The sequence below is a fragment of the Lissotriton vulgaris genome, unplaced genomic scaffold (assembly GCF_964263255.1).
Source record: "Lissotriton vulgaris unplaced genomic scaffold, aLisVul1.2 SCAFFOLD_395, whole genome shotgun sequence".
In the NCBI taxonomy this organism is placed as follows: Eukaryota; Metazoa; Chordata; class Amphibia; order Caudata; family Salamandridae; genus Lissotriton; species Lissotriton vulgaris.
This window is the reverse complement of record NW_028250002.1, coordinates 730,083-746,303: the sequence shown is the minus strand read 5'-3', so window position 1 is coordinate 746,303 and position 16,221 is coordinate 730,083. Positions and strand designations below refer to the sequence as shown.

The window sequence follows — 16,221 nt, the reverse complement described above, 5'->3', positions numbered from 1 at the left end:
AGCTCCCGGGGACCGGTTTCTGGCATTACAGCCGTCTTCGGCCCGGTTTGCTTGAATCCTGATGGTGCAATGAGCAAGGGTCTCACATCTGAGAATACCCTTCCACGCTTAGGGTGGACAAAAATATTTACAACAAGGGGTGGTGAGGGACAGAGTCTCTGAATTAAGCAGAAAGCAGCGTCGTGTGTAGACTCCAGGATCACCAAAAGAGTGCACCAACTGCGAAACGCTGGCAATCCTACACATGCAGAAATTATGCAAGAAACGATCCGTGTGGTTCTCTGCTTCAATGCAGATGGGAACCAACATGCAGACACACCAAAGTGCCAAGAGACACCAATCAGGCACTTCGCCTCTAGAATAGAAATCCATAGGTTGAAAAACCAGGGCAGGTCTCATGTTTCTTAAAACGCTTTTCTTTAAACAGGCTGCTGTACGCTAGCACATACAATTAAATTGATGTACTGACTTAGGTAGAAATACTTGACACTCGCCTGGTTAGAATTCCTTTCAGGAATCAAACATTGTCCTTCAATGCAACTACTGCACGGATATTGTTGTGACAATACTTATTCAATAAAAGTCACTATGGTCTTGGAAGTACTTTGAATCTCAGCTACTGTGAAAAATCACTTTAAAATTCCCCATCTATGCAGCCACTGTACACTTTATGTACTAACACCTTTATGACTGCAAATCCCAAACTGTGCCTTTATATTTTATTTTGTCACTTTATTTTTAAAGACACTCTAGTCTTAAACCATTGAAAGAATTGTGAAACAAGGCCATGAAGGACACCTAGACATTGTTATAACAAAACAGGTGGTGAAGAATTTCACTTTGTGTCTTAGTTCAGACGTTGTTTTGAAAAAGTAGTGAGGGGGCAGTGGTGCTGGAACAATTTTCAGAGTAGGGTTGCTGCCATCAATGTTACATCATTGAATTCATAGGAATTGTGAAAAATGTAAGTGTCACACACAAGAATAAGTATAGCAATGCATCATGCACATTCAGCAGGAGAGTGGTAAGGGTGTGGTATGTAGCCGGTGCTGAAGTTTACTGTCGCAAATCTATCACTTTAACCGAAAAACATTTTCCATTGAAATGGCCAAAATATTCGTAATAACATGCAGTTTCACTGATAAAACACAGTGTACAAACGAGAAATGTCTCAAAATTGGGTTTCAGAAAATATTTATCATTCGTACATCACTAAGGGCCTGATTACGATGTTAGTCGAAAAGCCTGTAGGTTTAAAGTAAGACCGCTGTATTATGATGACGGCAGTCAGAGTTTAAACTGGCTGGGGAATCTGACTCAAGGAGCCTGTTGGAAAGCCCTCATAATCTCTTAAGGATGGCGTTTCCGCCCTCGGGATTATGATGTTGGTTTCGGACAGCCAAGCGTTAATGAAAAGAGCCCCCTTCTACTAATAGGGAGTTCCTCTAGGCAGGGAAATAATACACAGTGTAAATTCCTAGGGCAACTCAGGATAAAAACAACACTTAATTATAACATTTCTATTATATGGAGAGACACAGGCAAAAAAAATATTTGAAAAATACAAAAATAGTTCTTTATTGAAAATGTTATATTTAATATATATTCAAAAAATGCAATCTTAAAACAGACCACAAGCACACCACATCCATGTCATCATTCATACGAAGCAGTCATAATGCATACATCACTGGCACTATAAACACCTGAAATGGTTGTGATTCAAAACATTATGTACATAGCCAGAAGTTGAACATTGCCATTATGATATTGATTTCAACACTTTTACTCGGTGAGCCTGAGATGCAGGCTTTTAGTTCCTAAATTCATATCTGTTTCACTGAGTGGCTGTAACTCCAGATAATTTCCTACAAGCGTTTCGGCATGAAAATGCCTTCGTCAGGAAAAGTCACAGCAGATTCAGGCAATATCTGTAAATACAAAGAACATAAGTATGCTGTCCTTCCTGAAATCACATTGTACATGAAATATCTACACATATAATTATTGCTTTGTATTTGGTAGACCATCACCTCAGAGAAAAGCAAAAGGAAGAGCATATCACTTAAATAAATAGCCCCATGGTGCAGTGGTAAAGGAGCATGCAGAATTGAATGTGAAAATCACAGAGGTGTGATTGCATGCTACAAATACGAAAAGTGCCAAGAGAAGACCCACACAAATGGTTAAAATATCCCTATATATGTGCCCTTGCGTCATGCGATGTTCATTAAAAACATCATTACCATATACTGTGGAAACTGTCCGCCAGTACACTTAAAAAATATGCAATGTCCTACTTGAAAGGGAAATATGCCCTGGTCTTCTATGTGAAACAAAAGAAAGAATGACATTAAGATGCCTGATATTGTAATGTTTCCATGCTGTAGGCATATTTGATGTATAGTAGTATGTTTATGATTAAAGTGGAGAGGGTCCACTTAAAGGCTGTCTTTGTAGTATTTTTTTAAAGCAAATTCGGTAGCCAGTTTCTTGAAACCTTCCTACATGGAACAAGAAAACATACATCTGAGTCCTGGTACATATGTAGCCTAATGACCTAAACAGGCTTCTACAAAGAGATTCCACAAAAGAACAGCACAAAGACTTTTTTTTTTTAACTTTTCTTTATTTTAATATTTTTTGCAACATGTACCTCCCACCCATGAGCCACCCCCCCCGATCCGGTCATCTGTTTACTTGTCACAGATTTACAGAAAGTAAGAACAGAAAAAAAGTGAAAGAAAATGAAGAAGGAGAAAAAAGAAAAGAATGATGATGAATAACTCAAATCAAGAGAACAGAGAAACATCAAATTCAGACATATTCGGGAGTCATTGACATAAAAAAAACCATTAGATTATAATGGCATTAACTTTATATAATAAGTATAATATTCTGTTTTATAGTTCTTGATGTCGTATCCACTGTGTTAGGTGATCCCATATTTCTAGACCCTTTTTTTTCCCTTGAACTCCCTTCCTCCGATATATCGCAATCTCTAGAGTGTATGTGGCTAAGAGTCTTGCCCGCCACTGTGAAAAAGTCGGGGGATTTAGATCTAACCAACTGGATGCTAAGCATATTCTATAGACAGCCAGGGAGACATATATGAACCCCTGCATTATTTTTGGCCTGATATCCCCGTCCCTTCCTAGCATAATTTTGGCTACTGTGATTTCTATGTTTGTGTTCAAGATTTCGGATAAGAATGCTGATATTTCGCATGTAAGGGGTCTGTCTTTATCACATGTGGCAAATAAGTGGACTATATCGGGCGCTGGTGTCGAGCATCTAGGGCATTGGGTACCTTTACTTGTGCTCCATTTGGCTATCTTGTAGGGTGTGTGATATAATTGGAAGAAGGTTTTATAGTATTGGACTTGTAGTTTGGGTGACATTAAGAGTGATTGATAGAGTTGGAATGCCTTCTGAACTGACTCCTCATTCATATCTAGCTTATTTTGCCATTTATTTATATGTTTATACATGTCATCTGGTAACAAGGAGACTAGGTTGAGATATATTTCTCCTATTTTTGCGGTGATGTTTCTATTGAGGATTTCTGTTATTTGAATCCTGTGGAACTCCGCGCTTCCACCACCTTTCTTTATTAAAAAATCTCTTATTAGAAGGAATTTAAAGAAATCTCAGTTTTAAGCCGAACTCATTCTTTAATTCTTCGAATGATTTGAAGTCTGTTGATGTATAGAAACATCCACATCGTGTGATCCTCATATTCACCCATCTTTTCATATAGTTATCAAAGAAGATATCAGGTAGATTATAGTTCTGATGAAGGCTCGTACAATAAAAGTTTCAACCGACCCCGAGAAGCTTGCGTATATCTGTCCATGCGTTATATATACACCGATTAATGTTTTGAAATGGACCTTTTTGTAGTGACAGTCAAAGGTAAGTCGCCATAGATGTTCACCCGTTTCTATACCAAGGATGAGTTCTTGTGGGGTCGGAACTTCTCCTTCTTGCGTAGGATTCAGATTTGGGGTCAATAAGATCTTGATATATTTCAGGAGTGTGGCCCACCAGTAGACCTTGGGGTTAGGGACAGCGAGTCCATCTCTTTCTTGCGAGAGCGATATATATCGGTAACCTCTGTGTGATTTTGTATGGCCCCATATAAATCGAGAAAATGTGTTGTGGAGGAGGAGCTACGCTGGCAAACAAGATGGCTGCTAAGGCTCCCGGCTCCGCCGACCTCCGTATCCCGCCACAAGATCCTGTACATTATCCTGATTTTACGCCAAGCCTCTGTGTGAATGAACTGTTCCGCACTCCAATGGTGAAATCCGGAAAATTTTATCGGCTGCTTTGACGAAGTTGCTTCGAGTTGAAGATTGTGGCCTACTCCAGCGGGGAAGCCGGGGCCTCGAGTACTTTCACAACCGGGCTGCAGTGCAAAAACATCGGCCGGGAGACCCAGGCAGGGTCCGGTCAATCGGAGTGGAGGGTTCTTTTATGCCCGAATTTCATCGGCAATCGTTTCTATTGCTCAGCATTGATGGAGTAGTGACTTCGCTTGCTATTGACTGTGGGTGGGGGTGCCTGTCCCGCAGACCCGGTATTGGTCCCCGCCGGAGTTCGGTGGGTCGGGGTCCCTGGCCTGTGGCGTTAACCGGGTTGACCGCGGGCGCAGACAAGGACTGGTCACCCTCCGCATCTGCCCGTTCGTGATCCTGTTTGTCCCCCTCGGGGATGCCAGATTCACCGGGGGAGGTGATTGTGACTGGTGTCGGGCGTGAGACTATGGATCGAACGGTGCTTGAGCCATCACTGAGGTCAATATTGGCAGAGATTTGGGCGTTTCATTCACATGTGGTTGTCTTATTGAACAAATTGGATACACGCCTATCTGAGATGCTCCTTGTGGAATCGGACCCTGCCTCACTGTTGGACCAAAATGATTCGGAAAAGGGGGTGGTGATGAACAGAGTGTCTGAATTAAGCAGACCACTCTTACCCAGTCCAAAGATCAGGGCTTGATCCATCACCGTTTTTTAGCTCACTGCACCATCCCAGCTCAGAACTTGGCTATATGCAAATTAGTCTGACCCTGGCCCAGTGCATCATGGGAACAGGGCAGACCAAACTACCAAGCCAATTCTTATACTGGGAAGGAAACAAGCTACCGGGGACCGGTTTCTGGCATTTCAGCCGTCTTCGGCCCGGCTTGCTTGAATCCTGATGGTGCAATGAGCTAGGGACTCACATCTGAGTATTCCCTTCCACGCTTATGGTGGACAAAAATGATTCAGAAAAGGGGGTGGTGATGAACAGAGTGTCTGAATTAAGCAGACAACTCTTACCCAGTCCAAAGATCAGGGCTTGATCCATCACCGTTTTTTAGCTCACTGCACCATCCCAGCTCAGAACTTGGCTATATGCAAATTAGTCTGACCCTGGCCCAGTGCATCATGGGAACAGGGTAGACCAAACTACCAAGCCAATTCTTATACTGGGAAGGAAACAAGCTACCGGGGACCGGTTTCTGGCATTTCAGCCGTCTTCGGCCCGGCTTGCTTGAATCCTGATGGTGCAATGAGCTAGGGACTCACATCTGAGTATACCCTTCCACGCTTATGGTGGACAAAAATGATTCAGAAAAGGGAGTGGTGATGAACAGAGTCTCTGAATTAAGCAGACCACTCTTACCCAGTCCAAAGATCAGGGCTTGATCCATCACCGTTTTTTAGCTCACTGCACCATCCCAGCTCAGAACTTGGCTATATGCAAATTAGTCTGACCCTGGCCCAGTGCATCATGGGAACAGGGCAGACCAAACTACCAAGCCAATTCTTATACTGGGAAGGAAACAAGCTACCGGGGACCGGTTTCTGGCATTTCAGCCGTCTTCGGCCCGGCTTGCTCGAATCCTGATGGTGCAATGAGCTAGGGACTCACATCTGAGAATACCCTTCCACGCTTATGGTGTAAAAAAATGATTCAGAAAAGGGGGTGGTGATGAACAGAGTGTCTGAATTAAGCAGACCTCTCTTACCCAGTCCAAAGATCAGGGCTTGATCCATCACCCTTTTTTTTTAGCTCACTGCACCATCCCAGCTCAGAACTTGGCTATATGCAAATTAGTCTGACCCTGGCCCAGTGCATCATGGGAACAGGGCAGACCAAACTACCAAGCCAATTCTTATACTGGGAAGGAAACAAGCTACCGGGGACCGGTTTCTGGCATTTCAGCCGTCTTCGGCCCGGCTTGCTCGAATCCTGATGGTGCAATGAGCTAGGGACTCACATCTGAGAATACCCTTCCACGCTTATGGTGTACAAAAATGATTCAGAAAAGGGGGTGGTGATGAACAGAGTGTCTGAATTAAGCAGGCCACTCTTACCCAGTCCAAAGATCAGGGCTTGATCCATCACCATTTTTAAGCTCACTGCACCATCCCAGCTCATAACTTGGCTATATGCAAATTAGTCTGACCCTGGCCCAGTGCATCATGGGAACAGGGCAGACCAAACTACCAAGCCAATTCTTATACTGGGAAGGAAACAAGCTACCGGGGACCGGTTTCTGGCATTTCAGCCGTCTTCGGCCTGGCTTGCTTGAATCCTGATGGTGCAATGAGCTAGGGACTCACATCTGAGTATACCCTTCCACGCTTATGGTGGACAAAAATGATTCAGAAAAGGGGGTGGTGATGAACAGAGTGTCTGAATTAAGCAGACCACTCGTACCCAGTCCAAATATCAGGGCTTGATCCATCACCGTTTTTTAGCTCACTGCACCATCCCAGCTCATAACTTGGCTATATGCAAATTAGTCTGACCCTGGCCCAGTGCATCATGGGAACAGGGCAGACCAAACTACCAAGACAATTCTTATACTGGGAAGGAAACAAGCTACCGGGGACCGGTTTCTGGCATTTCAGCCGTCTTCGGCCCGGCTTGCTTGAATCCTGATGGTGCAATGAGATAGGGACTCACATCTGAGTATACCCTTCCACGCTTATGGTGGACAAAAATGATTCAGAAAAGGGGGTGGTGATGAACAGAGTGTCTGAATTAAGCAGACCACTCTTACCCAGTCCAAAGATCAGGGCTTGATCCATCACCGTTTTTTAGCTCACTGCACCATCCCAGCTCAGAACTTGGCTATATGCAAATTAGTCTGACCCTGGCCCAGTGCATCATGGGAACAGGGCAGACCAAACTACCAAGCCAATTCTTATACTGGGAAGGAAACAAGCTACCGGGGACCAGTTTCTGGCATTTCAGCCGTCTTCGGCCCGGCTTGCTTGAATCCTGATGGTGCAATGAGCTAGGGACTCACATCTGAGTATACCCTTCCACGCTACTGTTGGACCAGCAATCTGCAGCCATTCAAGCCGCGGCCATTTTGACTCCGTGCGAGGACCCCGTGAGGAAGCAAGTATTGAAACCATTGGATGGTGCCCTGGAGGACGGTGTTCCCGAGGTCGTGATTGTACCGCCGAACCTTCCATCACTATCGACTTTGGGGGTATCGAAAGGCGTTCCCCTCCCGGAGACTTTTGTTGTGGACTTTTCTTTAATCTTATGTTCGTCTTCTCCTTTCTAGGTGACTTTACGACTCCGGGGCAAGATACATTGGGACTGTCCACCTAGGAGAGAGAGTTTTTCTGCGTCTGAAGTTCTTGTGGACTCACTGTCTACGAGTTGCCACGGATTGATTCTTGATGACTTCCTTCTCCTCTATGACTCCTTTGTGTGCCTTTCGGTCTTGCTAGAGGGGGTTTGTGTGCTCGTTCGGAAGGGTCAAGGTTAATATCAATTAGATTGAGACGGTTTGGAGTGGCTTTTACGGGTGTTCGACCTGCAACTGTTTGATTTACGAGGCTGGGCGGTGTATCACGGTGCCCCCAAATTTCTCCTATAAGGGTTGTCATACATTGGTCTTTTTGCGATGGGGGGTGGCTGTTTCTGGCGGGGGGACTAAGGGGGCTGGGAGCCCATACGGATAAGCCCTCCTCCATTCTTTTTCCTACTTTTAGGGTTTTAGTTATTTGGGGCGACAGGCCCACTGAAGGACTGGGTTCTTTGGACCCAGCGGTGCCAGGGCACAACACCTGAAACCTTCGTGGGTAACCTGCTCCGGCGTACAAATCACAGAGACACGGGACACTTCCTTCGGCGTCAAAGAGTCAAGGTTTATTTACTGCAGGGAACACAGAAGTCACAGGAAGTACATCGAGTGTAGTTCGGGGAGACTGCTTCAAATTGTATTTGTGGATCGCTCCTTTTATACAGTTTCTACCCATAGGATAACATGATACACAATAGTTTACAACCTGGTTCCCACAAGTCGCTCTCAGAGGGGTCGCTTAGATCACTTTGAAACACACAAGATCCGGAACATGAGTGCGGAAACATTTGGCGGTTCCCAACTGTAAAAACCCATCTTCCCACCATTAGCAAATTCCAATCAGCAGTAAAGTAGATCGAAACAGGAACGAAGACAGGTGCAGAGGAAGACGGAAACAGTGGGGAGATCGGAAAGGGTGTAAAAGGGGAGTGTCGAGAAGCACGAGATACAGGCATCAAAGGGACGTGCCTAATGAGATGCACGGCTGAGACAATAAGCCCGTGCGGCAAGATGAGCCTCGAGCGGCGCCATCTGCCTTACAGTAGCATCCCCCTCGTCATAAAGACACTTTCAAAGAACATGTGTCTTCCGCAAATATCTTGGGAGTCCCAGGGTCGCGAAGCGGACAGCGTCCGTTCGCTGGCTACTTGAGGGCAAGAGACAAAAATGGATGCCGTATCTAAGATGGAACCCGTGGGTACAGATGACAAACCCACATAGCAAACGAACGGTTTAAGTTAGCACAGCGAAACTGCGCACACTTGCTAAACTCGTCATTTGCGGTTCATAGATACTAGACTCGACCATATTCGTGTGAGTCGAAAACACCACTTACAATTGTCACGGAACCTCAGACGCTCCTTTTGCCCTCATGTAGGCAAGCACTAGTCGGAATCATACTCGATATTCATCAGACCATCAAGATGTCGTTGTAGCATAGCTCTGTCCAACCGAGTCCCCTTGGTAACAGATGGTTGTCTCATACACGTTGTAGCACAGAGGCCACATAAGGCAGGACCACACTGCACACAAAGGCAACACGTGAACAGGAACACTACCACAACCCCGATGATCGTCAGAATCTTCCAACCCCAAGTCGACACCAGGCCCCAAAACCAACCAAGTAGCGTCCAATCCCCTACATCCACGTGTATGGATTCGGAGATCTTGTGCAACTTCGAGATGGCTTGATAGACAGTAGGAGCATTATCTGGAATGAAAATGCAACAGCTCGAATGGATCACTTTACATACCCCACCGCGATCTGCTAAGACAACATCTAAAACCATACGGTTTTGTAATGTCATAAGTCTCTCCGCCTGAAGTTCTGTGGTGATATTACCAAGGGCACTGGCAGTAATGTTAGCTGTCGATTCTACCACTCGAGTCAAATGTCTCAGGTTCCTACTATTAACCATAGGTCCCCAAAACGGGAGGAAACCCTTGAAAAAGTCTCCTGCCTCTTGACCGGCAGTATCCTCTTCACTAATTACGCCTCGTACAACTCTAGTCTTGTGGTAATCGGCATCTACAGTAAACGTCGGAGGCAACAGATTTGCAACAAAACATGAGCCCATGAAGTCTGCGGGCAACCATGTGTATGCACGATCATGACAGATGAAGTACGTACCCTTGGCAGCCAGAAGCACAGGGATCGGGGACATTGACAGAACGTAACTTTCAGTGCAAGCACTTACTCCAAGTGAGGCTTGCGAGCCACGACCCACAAGACAAAGATTACCAGTGTGGGGTACGACCCATATTGGAGACGAGCTTTTAAGCTGCTTTTCATTAGTGAACGTACTATATTCCCCTTTATTCGGTGCCCTATAGGCTTGTACCTCTGCCTTAGGGATGAGATAAGCATCATAGATCTCATCTTCCAAATCCTGTATTGTCATCGATACCACCCACTGCCATGAGGTAGGACCTGGTTTGGGGGAACGTTCTGGAGAGGGGTGGAAACCTAGTGCGCTTCGAAGCATTGTTTGGTATGCTCGAGCTGACCCTTGGGAACTATACGGTAACACCAGATATGGAATTCCCTTACCCGTAGTATGTGGCATCAACCCACACACCCAACAATTAGTAGTGTTAACCACTAACTGATGCTGATGGAGGAGCTGGATAAAGGAATTGTTGCGGAATTCTACACGTCTAGCCTGTTCGTGTTCTGGTAACATATGAAAGGAATGAGGAGAAGCAGTAGAAGTAATGTTAGGGTAAGGAGTAGGAGTAGGGGTAGGAAGAAAGAAGTAAGACATAGTGTAATACACCCCACCCGCCAAAAATGCGGAAGCAGTTAAAAACAATACAAACAATTGGAATACAAAACATTTAGTACGACTAAGTTTCTGCAGTTTGACTCTATACGCCTGAGCTCCTTCCAAATCATTCAGCTTCAAAAATGCCATTTCCCTACGACCGTCCGCAACGTTTCTTGACGCACTTCGTTCTGTGCAGCAATAGTCAATTCCCAGGAGTTCCTAGGAATCGACGGCCTTTAACCTAGCGTCAAGACCTACTGTCCAGAAGGAAGTACGCGCGCGGCCCTACGGCCCTCAATACACAATATGTATTTTATTTAGCACAATAATTCAGCTGTGGAAGGAAAAAGATACAAGAAAAAAATCTTGTTATATGTACAAAACAATTTTCAGTGATACGAATTGTTCACAGTTGATCAGGGGAAACGAAGATATTGCAGTTATCAATTTCAGCAAAGCAAGGAAAAAATTTATTTGTCCTTAGTATGAGAACGCAAAGAATATCGATGTTTCCCAGGACGTGTCTGCTCGTCGAACAAAGGATCTGTCGAAGAGACAGCGTCCTGCTGATCAGTTCGTTGGTCTGGTCTTGAGTCTCTTGCTGACAATGTTCCAACAATGGCTTTCTGCTGCGCTGAGTGTTCACCAACAAGTTGTGCGTCACTGAAAGGTACAAACGCCGGCAATGTCGCTGCTTCTGTTGACGCAATGCCTTTCCTCACCCACGGGTCTGCCGGCAAAGGAATAGGGACTCGCTTACAATGGGTAGCATGTACCCAGTTCTTCCGTCCCTCAAGACGAACGGCAGTCCTCGTGGCCAAAAGCACCTGGTGAGGTCCAACAAAGCGGGGGTCCAGATTCTTCTTGCGCGAAAAATTTCGGGTGACAACCCAATCACCAGGCTGGAGCTGGTGGCCTGGACCCTCCGTCTGCGTCGGCAAGGCGTCGTAAACCTGTTGATGAATTAACCTCAGTTTAGCAGTCAAGTCATGTAAGTAGTCAATCAACATCGGGTACTCAAGATCAACGAATATACCTGGCCTAGGAACCCCCCACACATTCGCAGGACGGCCGAACACTATTTCATAGGGACTAAGCCCTATTCGGGAGTGTACAGTCGCCCTAGTTGACAGTAATGCTAGAGGCAAAGCGTCAGGCCACGAAAGTCCAGTCGTAGCTTGAATCTTCGCTAATTTCAGTTTAAGGGTGCCATTGTACCCTTCAACCAATCCAGCTGACTGGGGATGATTGGCGCTATGGAATTTCTGATTAATTCCAAGGCCCTTACACACACTCCTCATCACACTTCCAACAAACTCACTTCCGTTATCTGACCACACGACTCTAGGCATTCCATACCGAGGAAAGTATTCCTTCAGTAGGATTTTCGCAGTAGACAAAGCAGTATTATCTTTGAGGGGATAGGCCTCGATCCATCGGGAGAATGCGCAAACCACAACCAAAACGTATTTCAGGTTATTGCATCGCTCCATATGGATGAAGTCCAATTGGATCACCTCAAAGGGATACGAAGGAGGAGCAAAACTGCCAGGGGGAGTTGGGGTTCCTTTGCCAGGATTGTACATTATACACACCATACAATTCTTCACCAAACGTTCAGCACACTTAGTAATTCCATCATTCTTCCACACATCAGCCAACAACTTGCAAATACCTTTCGCGCTAATATGTGCTAACCCATGTGCCATTTGCACAACGGCCAGTACATACGCATCAGGCAACATCCATCTTTTCTGATCTGACAAATCAATCCAGCAACCATTCACATCCAACCTTCCCGTACTTTCTTTCCACTTCATCTTTTCAGTGTCGGTGGCCTCATTCTGAATTGCTTTCACACTCTCTATAGTATTCTCACACATACTTGATTCTGTAGGCCACCTAACCGAATTCGTCACATACATTCGAGTGCTAAGGTTCCGGGCAGTCTCCTTAGCAATCTCATCTGCAAACGCATTACCACGACCAACATCATCCGTCACCTTACGATGCGCACTACATTTAACAATTGCAACTTGAGCAGGCAAAGTCAATGCATCCAAAAGATCGTTCACAAGCTGGCCATGCTGTATTTTCGTGCCATGTGACGTCAAGAAACCACGTTCTCGCCACAATCGTCCGAAACTATGCGCTACACCGAAAGCATACTGACTATCGGTGTACACATTCACACGTTTACCTTTTGCTAATACACATGCTCTAGTAAGAGCGATCAGCTCTGCAGCTTGGGCAGAATTCTGACTCAATCTCGCAGTCTCAACAACAGTATTCAATGTCACCACAGCATAAGCAGTAGTCACATCACCATTCGGCAATTTAAAACATGACCCATCCACATACAGGGTGCCATCCGGGTCTTCCAATGGGGTGTTTTTAAGGTCCACACGACCTTTTGTTTCCTCCTCTGTACGCAAGTAGCAGTCATGTTCTGTTACTGCATCTGACTCTGCACTAATTGGTAACAAAGTTGCCGGATTTAGGACATTACAACGTTTTATCTGAATGTGGCTTGCCAAGAGCGTCAATTCGTACCCAGATAACCTCGCACTCGTCAAGTGCTGAGTTTTCGTACGGTTCAAAAGAGTATCGACTGCATGCGGAACCATCACCGTAAGCATATTATCCATGACCAATCCTGCTGATTGTCGGATGGAGACCGCAGCTGCCGCAGTTGCTCTCAAACAACTCGGCAATGCTCTAGCCACTGGGTCTAAGGTCGAGGAAAAATATGCACATGGACGTTGCCTACCACCAAAAGGTTGCGTTAAGACACTCAACGCACAACCTTCCCTCTCGTGAACATATAACGTGAACGGCTTGCTGTAATCAGGGGTACCTAACACAGGGGCCGAACACAATGAATCACGTAATTCAGAAAAACGTTTCTGACATTCTTCCGTCCATGGTAAAGGAGTCGAAACATCCTTGCACGTAAGAGCCACCAATGGTTTCGCTAGCAATGAAAAATTAGGAATCCACTGCCTGCAGTACGATGTGATACCTAGAAAGGCACGCACATCTCTTTGGGTTTGTGGCACAGCCATGCGCGCAATCGCTGCAATTCTCTCTGGGGTCAATCTCCTTCCCTCCTTTGACAATAAGTGACCTAGATAGGTTACTTCTTGACAACAATATTGGAGTTTAGAAGGTGACACCTTGTGATTTAACTCACAGAGATGTTGCAGCAACGACACTGTAGCAATTTTGCAAATGTCCTGAGTATCAGCAGCCACCAATAAGTCGTCGACGTATTGGATTAAAGCCGCACCAACCGGCAACCTAAACGCATCTAGTTGACCCTTCAAAGCTTGACTGTAAATCGATGGACTTTCACAGTAGCCCTGAGGAGCGCGTTTGAACCGGAAGCTACGTCCACCAAGAGAGAAACCGAAAAGGTCCCTGCTCTCTTCGGCAATCGGGATGCTGAAAAACGCATTTTTCAAATCAATCACCGAAAACCATGAAGCCGTAGCTGGAATCAGAGTCAGTAGCGCCGTAATGTCAGGCACAACAGGGAATTGAGGAACCACAATTTTATTCACCTCCCGTAAATCAATAACAAAACGATAAACAGGCGGTTCGGTAGGATCAGTACGTTTAAGAATGGGCAGTACAGGACTATTGCACACGTTTCCCCGAGTTTCTTCAATGACATCTTTCTCGATCAAATCATAGATGATCGCTAACAAAGCTCGTTCACCATCCAGGGAGATACGATATTGGGGAATACGTGGCAATCGCACATTCGATTTCAACTGAACAACATAAGGGGAGATATCAAGTAGGCCCACGTCGTTTGGACCCGTCGCCCACAAAGATGCAGGAAGAGAACTCAATTCCGGTGGAAGCTTGTCGAGGGACAAATACATGGGAGAGACTACCCTCTCTCCTAACGTAAGCTTTACACCCGCAGGAGAACAATACAAAGTCGCATACAAGCGTTTAAGCAAATCCAGACCCAAAAGATTTTCACCACAACCAGTGGTTAAAATCAACGGAGCTTCGAGCTCGCGAGGCCCAATTTTAAGGGGCAAAGGGCGCGAAACTGGATTGCTAACGGGGGCGCCAGAGAATCCAACGGAAACATTTGTTAAGCCAGACAAAGGTGCGCCAGGGAGTTTCGAATGCATGATAGAACTTTTCGCTGCACCAGTGTCCAACAGAAAAGGCTCAACGACGCCCGATGTAGCAACTGCGACGTAAGGCCCTCTCTGATCAACCGGAACTGATACCACTCCCTCTCCTTGTCTTCGGCTGTCCTAGTAATTACTATCGTCAGTTCCCTGATCGACGTAATAATCGTCTACATTGTACTGCGCAGATCGTCCTTGCGATGATCCACGTTGGTCGAAACAATTATTAGAATTTGACGAGTTATCAGAACGGTCGTTCTGAGCACCACGACCTCTACCACGTGATGCGTTCTGTGAACCACCACGACCTCCTCTAGACGAATTACCACCACTACGGTCATTTAAAGCAGGACAATCAAATTTAATGTGTCCCTCCTGTCTACAATAAGCACATTGGTTGTACCCCAACGAAGATCTCTGAAAAGATGAATCATTACGCGGCTGCGATCGATTCGATTGCGACTGCGATCTATTCTGCTGAGGCGCATTCTGATTAGAACGCGGCGGATATGCTTGTTGTAACAACACTTTAGTTTTCAGCTCTTTCGTCTTTTTATCGGCACGGTCATTTTCCTCTTTTTCTCTATTTTCGTAATATTGTGCCGTAGCCAGAATCTGAGCTGAGGTAGAAACGGCCCACGCACTTTCTGAATTCTTCAATTTATTGCACAAGTCGGGCAATAAGTTCGATACAAATTTATCCACAAACAGCCTTTGTCCACCCTCAGTACCCATATCCTGCCCACTATGATCGACGAATGTTTCCTCGAACCTCGTAAAGAAGTCTGAAACACTCTCATCTTTCTTCTGCTTACAGGCTGACAACTTGTCCCAATTTACCCTCATAGCTGGCATAAGCGTTTTCATTAACGTAATGATTCGCTGGGGAAGAAGTTCAATCAACTGATCGGGTTTAGTAGCAGCCACTTGTCCAGCGTCTGCCGCTGTAATGGCAGCCCAATCACCACCTAATTCATTCGCATGATCTTGGTGACGAATCTTGGCCCATACCGGTTGCGGTACGACATTGCCAAACAACATGTCGATATCGGCCAGATTCATTATCGTAGCGTCTACGAGCTGCGATAATTCTTTGTAATACCCCGCAGGATTTTTGCGAGGATCAGGCAAAGTTTGTTTCACCTGAAGCACTTCCGATCGTTTCCAAGGGAGGTGTATCCACACTCTCTGGAAATGTGCTGGTATTGGAGCATTAGCATTGGTATTATCAGCGGGTACCCAAACTGGCGGAACTTCTCGCATAGGATATTGGCCAGACCCATCTCGTTGTTCAATGTCCTCAACGAACAATGCATGAGGAATAGGAGCGGGACGAAGAGATAGCAACCGTTCAATAGCACGTCGGACATTAGTATCGACTATCAGTCCAGTTGCGAACTGAAGCCGAAGATTAGACAGGGCGGTCAGCACCTCGTCAGGCGCAACAGCCGCTATCTGATCATGTAAGAACTTGCACATTTCATCAAACACATATCTCTGAGTAGGTATGTTGAACTGATCAAACGTTTCGAGGACAACACGAGGTGGATTTCTAACAGGGTTTATCATCCAACCCATCGCCATATTGTATAGCGCAACACGTTCTCTATTACCAGGAAGCTGGCTACGTCTCTGTGGGCCATCAGAACCAGCAGACCCAAAAACAGGTCCGAGCGACTGAAAGAAGTTTGTCGCAAGG

At 45.7% G+C, this 16,221-nt stretch overlaps 1 long non-coding RNA gene across 1 annotated transcript in view; it reads right to left on the bottom strand.

Moving 5' to 3' along the window:
- Window positions 1-1,551: 1,551 nt before the first annotated feature.
- Window positions 1,552-16,221, bottom strand: part of LOC147663426 (uncharacterized) — a 32,695-nt gene continuing 18,025 nt past the window's right edge. The window contains exon 2 of the long non-coding RNA XR_015305315.1: window positions 1,552-1,931. This is a non-coding gene — a long non-coding RNA (uncharacterized LOC147663426). The remainder of the gene's footprint in view (window positions 1,932-16,221) is intronic.